Source organism: Corvus moneduloides, chromosome 18 (assembly GCF_009650955.1).
Source record: "Corvus moneduloides isolate bCorMon1 chromosome 18, bCorMon1.pri, whole genome shotgun sequence".
Lineage (NCBI taxonomy): Eukaryota > Metazoa > Chordata > Aves > Passeriformes > Corvidae > Corvus > Corvus moneduloides.
The window spans coordinates 6,414,335-6,424,170 of NC_045493.1; positions in this window are offsets into that span (position 1 = coordinate 6,414,335).

Consider the following 9,836-nt stretch of genomic DNA (forward strand, 5'->3'; position numbering starts at 1 on the left):
TGTTTGACATTCAAGAGAAGTAACTGAAGAAAAACCCACCTCTTTCCCACCCCCAAGCAGAATTGCCAATTAATATGATTCTCTTAGTCCTGACCAAATGGGAGGAATCAGTGAGGTATTGTGGGAGATTTATCTAAGGGTCACATCTCACTTCTGAGTTAAGAATTTAATATGGAAAGAAATAATTATAAAGGTTTTCTCTTTCTTTTGCTATCTGTAAAATAGGTGCTAAACATGAAGATACTTCTGTGTTTGTTGAGGTGTCAGAGCAGTCTCTGGGCAGAGTTAGCAGAGCTTTTTGTTTCTCTGCTAAATTTTGAAATCAGCCTCCCCTTTTCTAACTCTAAAACCCCATCAGTAAACAGTTGTGCAGATGCACTTGGTATATTTAAAAGGAGCTGATCTATGTAAATGGAATGATGAAATTATGGTTTGCTTATCAAACAGTTTAGTTTAAAGGGCTCATGAAGCTTCAGCTTAAATTAAGGTGTTTTAGAGGGGTGAACATGTGGCTGTGATCTTAGTTTGACTATCTCATAAACTGTCCTTTCAAAACGAAGTAGCAAACTGCAGATAGAAACATTCACAGCTTTGCTTGGCTTGCGACTGAATTGCAGCCTAGAACTAAATTGAAAATTAATTTCCATTGCTTTTAGTGTTAACCAATATAACTTTGTTTTAAACTTGCAGACTTAGTGAATGCTTCCAAAGTTAAATTTAATCTTTGTATTCCTCACTAGCACCAGTGAAGCTTAATTTTAAACAATGTTTATTAAAAACTTTGTTTCAAGATTAATTTCTCCTTCCCTTACAACTTGTGTGGTTTGCTCTTCTCACAAATCCAAAACAATAGTTATTGGCATTTTGCTAAATTATTTTTTCTCAAGTTGTGTGCCAATTATTCAAGTATATCAAGGATTAATGGTTCAATTATATTTTAAATATCATTTATAAGTTCACACCCAGTTTCCAGGCACCTCTGGTTAACCAAGGAGAGCACCTACCTTTCATTATAATTTAGTATTCCTCATCACTTGTAATAAAAAATGCTGAATTAGTTAAGCAAGACTTTATTGGCACAAGAGAAAAAATGGAAATAAATGAATTAACAAGCCCTGAGAAATCATCTTTGCAATTACAGAATTTCTTTTCTTCATGTCTCACGCATATTGTGCATTTAACCACAGGAAAGTGGAGGGTGCTTAAGGTGTAGAAGACCCTTTAGAAATATTTCAGTCAACACTGCTAGCTCTTGAGCATGTTTATGTTTGCCGTTCATGTCAATGGGGAAAAAATAGCAATGAAATTTTGGTGTTTATACACCTAGGAGCTGGGAAGTCCTGGTTAAATATACCAATCTGGAGCTGGGAACATTTATGTGAGAATGAGAGCTTCTTCATGCTAATTGAAATCTGTACCTGGAAAATAACAATCCAGAAGAAGAACTAATTTTTCAATCAGAGCTCAAACTGGTCAAGAGCCTGTGACCAAACCCAGGACAAATTCAGATATGTACAGTTCTCTATAAACACTCTCTTACAGAATAGGGGCTTTTTCTATCGTGGAGATGGAATTCAGATTGTAGAAGTCATCTGTTAAGATCAAACAGATAACAGTGTCTTTTCAAAACATTTTAAAATATTCCTTATCCACACTGTTATCTTTGTGACTAAATGATTTTAACAAATGCTGCAGGGAATATGACATTAGCTAACAGAGTGCAAAGGGTCCCTGTTTGTCTCAATACTCTGAGTATTCCTTGTAGTGGGCTGAGTCCACATTTAAAACATTCAAATGCTTTCCCCCAAATGACATCAAAGACTGTTTAAATCAATATTTGGATGATCAGGGAGCAAATGTTTGAATTTGGGAAGGAAGGGGCAAATGCAGCCTGTGCGTGGTTGCTGTAGCACATCACACATGATTTGAGGTGGGCAAAGGTTGTCACATGGCAGAGCTGCTTCAGGAAGGGGAGGAAAGGACAGCAGCTACTCGAATGGTCAGAGGAGGTTTGAAGGATTTCATGACTGGGCAATTCCACGAGGCAGATTAAAAGTGGGAGGAATTAGCACTATCTTCAAGGAAGCTTTGATTTTTGTGTGGACAATATTAACAGGGAACTAGAGATTCCCAGGGCGCAATCAGTTCAGCAATTCTTCCAAATACTTGATTTAAAATCACCAATGAAGGTGTGCCTTTGTGGCAGACACCAGAGGTAGCACATTTTTTTGATCTAAGCTTAGAAGGAAACTACTTTTTTGCTGTGAACACCACCAAAATCCTTTTAAAGGTCCAGAATTTAAGAGAAAATTTTCTCTGTTAAGACCTAACAGTGGAAACTTCAGTCATCATTATGTTCCAGCTCAGACAGTTTTTCTCTTTGCCATGTAAACTTTTAAGAGAATAAAGGTGTAGAACAGCTGTGATTTAAAACAAAACAAAATAAAAGAAGACAAAAACAAAACAAAAAAACCACCACACAGTAAGAACACCTTGATAACAGTTTAAACAAACTATTAAGGTTTGTTCCAAGTATGCACATAAACTTTGTTCTACCAGGGGAAGACTCAAACAGAGTATCAGGTTTGTTTACTACTTTTACCTGTCTCTTGGCAGACCTACCTTGGCTTCAGCACAACCTTCAGAAGTCACTGGCATCCTAACATTGCTATTCATTAGCTGCTGGAAAAAAGTAACTGGCTTTTCTCTGCTGCTCATATAGAGGATGTGCACTCTCTGCTCCACTATTTCTCATTCAAATTAAAGTTTTCATTAAAAGATATCATCAAAAGAAATCCCTAAAAATTTAGGGTCATTATGTGACAGGATATTTGTTTTTATTAAGGGTATGTTAAACTATCCTGATCCAAATAACAATCAAGATAACATCTCTTTAAGCTACATTAATTCAGACTCTTAAAGTCCAACATGTATATGGCAAAGTGTGCAAATTAATAGCTAAAGGATGTTGTGCACTTAAACCACACTTTGAAACAACAGACCATTCCAAAGAGATTGTACACTCCCATCTCATTTAACTGAAATTAATCAAAATTAAACAAATTCTCAAAATGTCAGAATTGATTGTAAAAAAACAATGTGCATTGCAAAGCCCACCACCTAAACAGCCATTATGTTTAAAGGAAATCTATGATCTGCAACTAATTAGGAGCAAAATGGTTGTAAAATATTTAATTTGTGAGTAGCATTTTAAATTCAGTAACAGCTATAACAAAATGGGTAAGTAAATGACATTAATGACTCCTGATACTAAATTATCCCTATTTTGCTTCTAGGACAGGAATCAGACTGGGCAATGTTTTCTATTAGTTAAACACATCCATAACCCAGTGAAAGTCTAGGAGGCCATTTAACTAATGGGGATTCCAGCATCCTTGTTGTTCCTTTATTTTGGGTACTTTTTAAAGATCATATAACTGGTTTAAAGAGTCACCTCTTAATTTTTCAGTAGAGGTAGTGAGCATTATTTTCCTGATAAGAGCTATTTCAGACAGGTAGAGCATTACATCCTGCAGTGGAGACTAAACACCAAGCTCATCTCAAATGACTTTAACAACTAAAGGAAAACAGTGCTCTCCAGCCCACAATACCTTTTTCTTCCTTTTTGGTTTTGTTTCAAAGAAGAAGAATATTTGGAGGTTGTACTAAATAATGAAACAAAATCTAAAAGGTTATTTTCCACAGTGCAGCTGTTGTTTCCCTCAAAATGTGGTATCTTCTTTGGTTTTAATAAATTAATGGCAAGTGCAGCAAGTGGGTGCAAGTGCTCAGCTCCTCCATTCCAAAACACTCCTGTGTGGTGTCTCCTGCATGATCTAAATGCCAGAGACATATGGTCTCATTCTCACCTGTTTTCCCAGTTTTTAACATCCTCTGGCCGTCCATTCTCATTTCTCATTTCATGAAAAGTAAAATTTTATTTTTACATATTTTTAAAAAAGAAAATAGACCAATTTTTAGAGCCCATTTTAATTCATGAACATCCCAGATTAGATTCAGCTTCTCAAGATGAATTATTTCCTGCTTTTCTTTCTTGTAAATATCTTCCACCACCAACCACCTTCTGCAGATAAAACTTTACCAATTAGTCATTTACAGACATAAACTCACAAGGCAAAAAACAGCCTTTGCAGCTCTAGGCCTCTTTGATGATGATGATGATGTTTACAAATGCTTTCACTGCTGTGCTAGTAATGTGCACTTTGCCATTAGCTCTCTGAAACTGTTCGACACACAAAATGTGCCTTTCAGCAAGGCAGATGGTAAGAAAGATTGTTCCTTTCATTATATGCAGGACACTTATAAAATAAATAGTGGCTGGGGTGAATGTACCGATTTCTTCAGACTGAAAAAAGCTGTCTTGTTGTTCAAAATGATTTCTCTGGCTGAACAGGTCACTCACATAAATATCTGTCCTGGTGAGATTTCCACTGTTCCCTCATTGCCACCATGCCTCCCAGCAGCGGATGGGGTGGGGGCTTCTGGTGCCAGGTGCTTTACATACTTATTGTAAGGCAACCCTTGTATATGAGATGTGAAATTCTTCTTTTCTCTACCATGGTTTTTTCAGTTCCTATGAAAATTTGCAGTTCCCTCCTTTAGATGTCAAGTGCATCAGGACAAGTTCCCAACAACACTGTCATATACAACAGAACAAAAGTTCTGCATTTAATGGGCATACAGGAGCTGAAAAGGGTTAAGTCAGACAACAGATAAATGAACGATCTGCACTGCCCAAACAGAAGCAGAAGTGGGTTCCTGAATTGTGTGTCCTGCAGGAAGGGTAAGTGAAGGAAATGTCAGAGCCCAAGCAGCTTGCACTCATTCAGGAGAGGAATAGTTGTTTCAATAAAGGGGAGAGTGGGCAAAGTTTATCCTGTACAAGAAGCACAGGGGTTAGAGCCCTTTTATTGTTGTAGGTAGCCTTGACTGAACAGCTGAGTGTCCCTTTGGAGTCAGGCAGAAGAGAACATGAAGTACATCAGCTCAGCTCCTCTGTGCCAGGGCATTCTCTCTGTGCTCTGGTTTTCCTTTCAGTGTTGGCTGGGACTGACCATTCCCATTCCTGTGATTCTTTAAAGCTCAGGCAAGGAGCTGATCCCAACACAACCAGTTTTTGCTTTGCAGGTGACCGTGACAGCACAACTGAGAGCAGGCAGTGTATTAACTTCCCATCTGAGTACCAGACACTGACAGAAATCTGGACATTAGAAAGATGAATCAGCTGCTCTGTCCATTCCCTTCCTCACCATGCTCTGCTGTGGTCCACAGGAATACCTAAGCTCCTGCTGAGTTTTGAATTTGCTTGAATATCCACCAAAATACTTTAAAAGCTAACTTTGCTATTTCAAGAAAGTAGCCAGAATGAATGAAATTGAGTCTTTGTGATGCAAAACCCATTCTGTTAGACTTCTAACCACTAAACTAAAATGAAAGATGGAGATACAGTAATCAATTGTAAGCAAGGAACTAAAACTAAGGGAGGTAAGAGAAGAAAAAAAATTATCAGAAAGGAGGGATGGAAGCATTATCCAGACCAACCTAAAAACTTCCACACAATGACATGGAAAATAAAACTTCAGATGTCTCCGGATAGGGAAGGAACAGGTTTCCAAAATTGTTCTGCTAAGAAAGGGAAAGAACTTGGGTACTTCTTGGAGAGAAGCTCCTTTTGTCTTTTCCTGCACTGTACAGCCATCACTGGCATGTTAGACTTGGCTCAGCTGGGTAGAAAGGTTCTGAGAGGAATGTTTCCACATCTGTCCTTCTGCCCTTCCCTCCATCTTCCCGTGGGGGAACATCCCTATTGTGACATGGCAATGCATGATCATATATTTTAGACGCAAGAAGAGAAAATGCTCTGAGTAATACTGGGTTCCTGTGAGTCTGTTGCTGGGACATTTGCTTCCTTCTTTGAGGATAAAACCACAGACACATCTTACCCTGATCTGTCCTGTACCTGTATATTCCTGGAAAAAGCAAACATCTTGGTCTTGCCTCATCATATCCATGGCCTCTGGTTAGCTGTGTGAGGGGCATACAGTTCTCCACTCTGGAGAGAAAGTGGGAAAGGGAGCTGAAGTTTTGATCATGAATCTTATAAACTGTGTCTTGGTCAACATAAAAGTAAATAAGAGGATCTTCGGAACACGGATCTGCTTAAATATATGTTCTTAGCTCTTAACACTGAGATTGCCAATGATCACAGTACCCTGATGCTTTCATAATCTGGTGTGTCCACAGTCCAGGCTTCTTGGATTTCAGTTACATCCTTTTGTCTCATGTTTACAGCTAATGCAGGACAGGAGTCCCGTGGCTGAATTCCCAGAGAAACATGCCTCTAGAATTTGACTGAGACATCATCTCCTGTGGGGAAAGTAACTGTGGGATTCTGAGTTCAGCCCAAGGCTGGACAAAAACGTGGTCCAGCCTACTGACAGGTTTTCACTTGCCTTTCCTTCCTTGACACTGTTTCCCAAAATCTCATAGGAGTTAAACGCTAAAACATTTCATTTTGGTGAAGAGTCTGCTACTGTTTCCACTGATGCAAATCTGTGCAGAGGGACCCTGGATCAGCACTGCTGCTGAGCTTTCTGAGTACTACTGATAGGAATGACAGATCTTTGCTACTCCTTGGGAGCATCCTTGGAAACTCCTGCATGATTTCTGTGACAACCTGTGATCAGAGGAACTTAGACATGACCACAGTACACCAAAAGAGTGATCTACTTAGGTTCATCCCAAATCAAGAGACTGTTTTATTTTAATGTACTCATAGAAACTGAGGGTGGGGAAAACTCTGAGTCCCTGTAGTCATATTCCAGCTATTACTGGGACATCCTCTGCACTGGGAGATGGAGTTTGCTTTTCAGAAATCTCTCAGCGACAGATGGGCATTATGAACGGAAAGTGAGGACTGCAGAAGCCAAGTTTCATTTCCCATACTCTGCACCGACTGTGAGGTCAGATCTGGGAACTGACCAGATTTAGCAGTACTGTCCAATGTAGAGGAGTTTCTATTTTACTGCTTGTGTACCAGCTCAATGCTTTTCTGTACAGGTTTGTTTTATACACTGTGTTTAGAAACGGTTCATTTGTCATGTTTTAAGAAGACACAGAGTATCACTGTTTCCAACTCTTTGAACATGGAAGGCTGATTAATTTCTAATTTGGACACTTCATTAAGATTAAGAGCTTGGGACGGTTTCCATCTGAAAGCAGTGAGACTTTAGCTGCTGATTTTGAATGCAGGTAGAATTACACTGTCAGGCTGTGTCAGTGCAGCACAAAAAGTACACCAGAGTGCTAAAGAAACAGACTTTCCACTAAGGTCCAGAACAGAGGTCTGGAGAGCTTCCAGCTCCTACCCAGCCAACAGTATCTCCTGTAGAAATCATTGATGTGGATCAGTGTGAGGATTGGAACTGCACTTTTGGACAAAACAGTTTTTGTTGAGGAGGCTGCCTGTGTGTCTCAAAGAAGAGTGTCTATTCAATGCCACAGGACACCACCCTCAGTTCTTGCTACAAAGTGATCCTTTTTTTCTGGCAAGACAGAAGACCAAGATATCGGTACCCTACTCCAGGTGGCCAGAGAAGGGCAGCCCAGGATGAAAAAGAAAGGATAGAGAGACTTAGACCATGTCTTGTCAACGCAAAGATGGCACTCACTGGCTGCAGAATCATGCCAAATTTCAGAGCAGTGTCTTGCTGTTCCCTGTGCTCTCAAGCAGAGGCACCTTCCTCTCATCCTCCCGCAGAGGAAGAGGTCCACTCTTGCTCTCTGCCGCAGTTACCCCTTCAGTTATTTCATCTGAGGACAGAGAAACAACTCTCTGTGTGCCCATCACTTGCACAGCTCACAGAATTTGGTGTGGGGAGGGAGCAGCAATGGGGCAGCCAGGGCTGCACTGCTGCCCCAAGCAGGACTGTGCTCGGGGAGGGGACGAACTGAAGGGGGCCCTTGGCCCTGCTCCTGCAGACAGCTGCACTGATAGGCAGCAGCTTCCTGTGGCAGAGACCATTCATTCACACAAGCAAGCCCAGGAGAAAGTACATGAAGATCAAAAAATTGATTGGTCAGGAATTCCTTATATTCCCTTTTCTCTTTCCAGTAAGCTGTATTGTGCCTTACCTTGCCTATGCTTTAGGATCACCTGGTGTTAGCGAGCCATTCATGCAAGTGCAAAGCCCCTTAGCACTTACCCAGCTGCACGGAGCCTCCCATTATAGGAACTCCTTCCCAGAAAGCCCCAGCGCACTGGGGGTCAGGTTTTAAGCTTGGCAGGTCCAGGCCACATCACTTTATTCTGACTGTTCCTTGCTGCAGATTCCTCTTTGCTTGCTGGTGAGTGAGTGCCTTTAGCCTGTGTTCTCTGTGTTTTGTTTTTTTTCTTTGTTAAACACAATGTTTACCACTTCATGAACTGTTGTTATCCAAGGTTCTCAAAACACGTGGACTCTGCCACAATAGACCCAGACACATGTTGTTCAGAATAGCAGCTTGCAATTGTAAATCTCAAGGCATTTTAGGAAGGTGATTGTTGTATCTCCTTTGCTACTGTTGTTTCTGTAGCAAAGGAGTGAAGTTGCCTGCCCTAAGACACGCATCTCATCTGGGACAGAACACGGATTTTGGAGTGCGGATCTCAACTGCGCTTGCTCTGTTTGCTTCCTTGGCCGTGTTGTGCTTATGCTACAGGAGCACACGGACAGGGTCCTTGGAGTGAGGTAGGATTGCAAACCCCCCCACACCTGCAGATGGAACTTGAGTACATTCTCTTTCAGGGTAGTGATTGGCACAAAGTTCAGATAACCTTGCAAGGAAAGCCCTGTGTCTTCATTTGTGCCAAGTGGCTTTGTTGTTTTCTCTGCTTTCCTCAAGTGTTCATTCTCTCAACTCCGAACATCACTGTAGACCTTGCTGATGTAATTGCTCTGCTTCTTCTTTGCTTTGCTCTAAACTTAGTTTTTGGATAACGGTGTGTATTGGATAAATGAGGAATTGTTGTACATGTCCAGGGTCTTGTTTTAAAATATCAGATGGAATAATGGTACCCAGTTGAAAAGTAACAGGACTTTATTGAGGTTATTTGATAATTTTCCTTTGAAAGAAAGGTTTTCCAAGCCCATCAGCACTTGTGAGCTGCAAGAGAAAATGATCAAATGATAACGTATGCTCAGTAAAACAGCTGCTCTTGCCATAGCCATGAGTCAAAATCTGTTTTACTGTAAAATTTCATTGGCGTCAACTGGAATTTTGCCTGAGTAAGGTGCTTGAGATTTTTCTTCAAGTAACTTTACAGTTACTCAACATGGAGAATTGGGAATCACGTGACATTCCTGACACAATATTATGTTTCCGTTCTTGCTGCATGAACATACTTATCTGAAGCTTAAGTAGATTTTGCACTTAAAAAAGTGCATGCTCATGCTGAAGGCAGACAAAGACCTTGGAGCTGTTGTGCTATTGGAACTTCAGCTATGTATTCAACTGTCCACCATGGCAGGAGTTTTTCTGTTAAATATGTAATTCCCCACTTTTTTTTCTTAAACAAGAGAACTAGAGGGTGAAAGGGTTGAAGATTAAAATGTAAACAGCAAAATTTATTATAATTACAAGAGTGTTTCAAATTATTTCCTTAAACTGCAACATAATTTACCTCTAGTCAAGGTCTCTATTGGTGGTGAAAGAGGAAACTGCTTGACCTTGGGGTGACCTCTGGCCCCCGGGGGTCAGCGCCCGAGGAATGTGCAGATGTCACGGTTCATAAGCAAGGACAGAAACTCTCAGGTTTCCCAGGCAGAGAGGCGCCA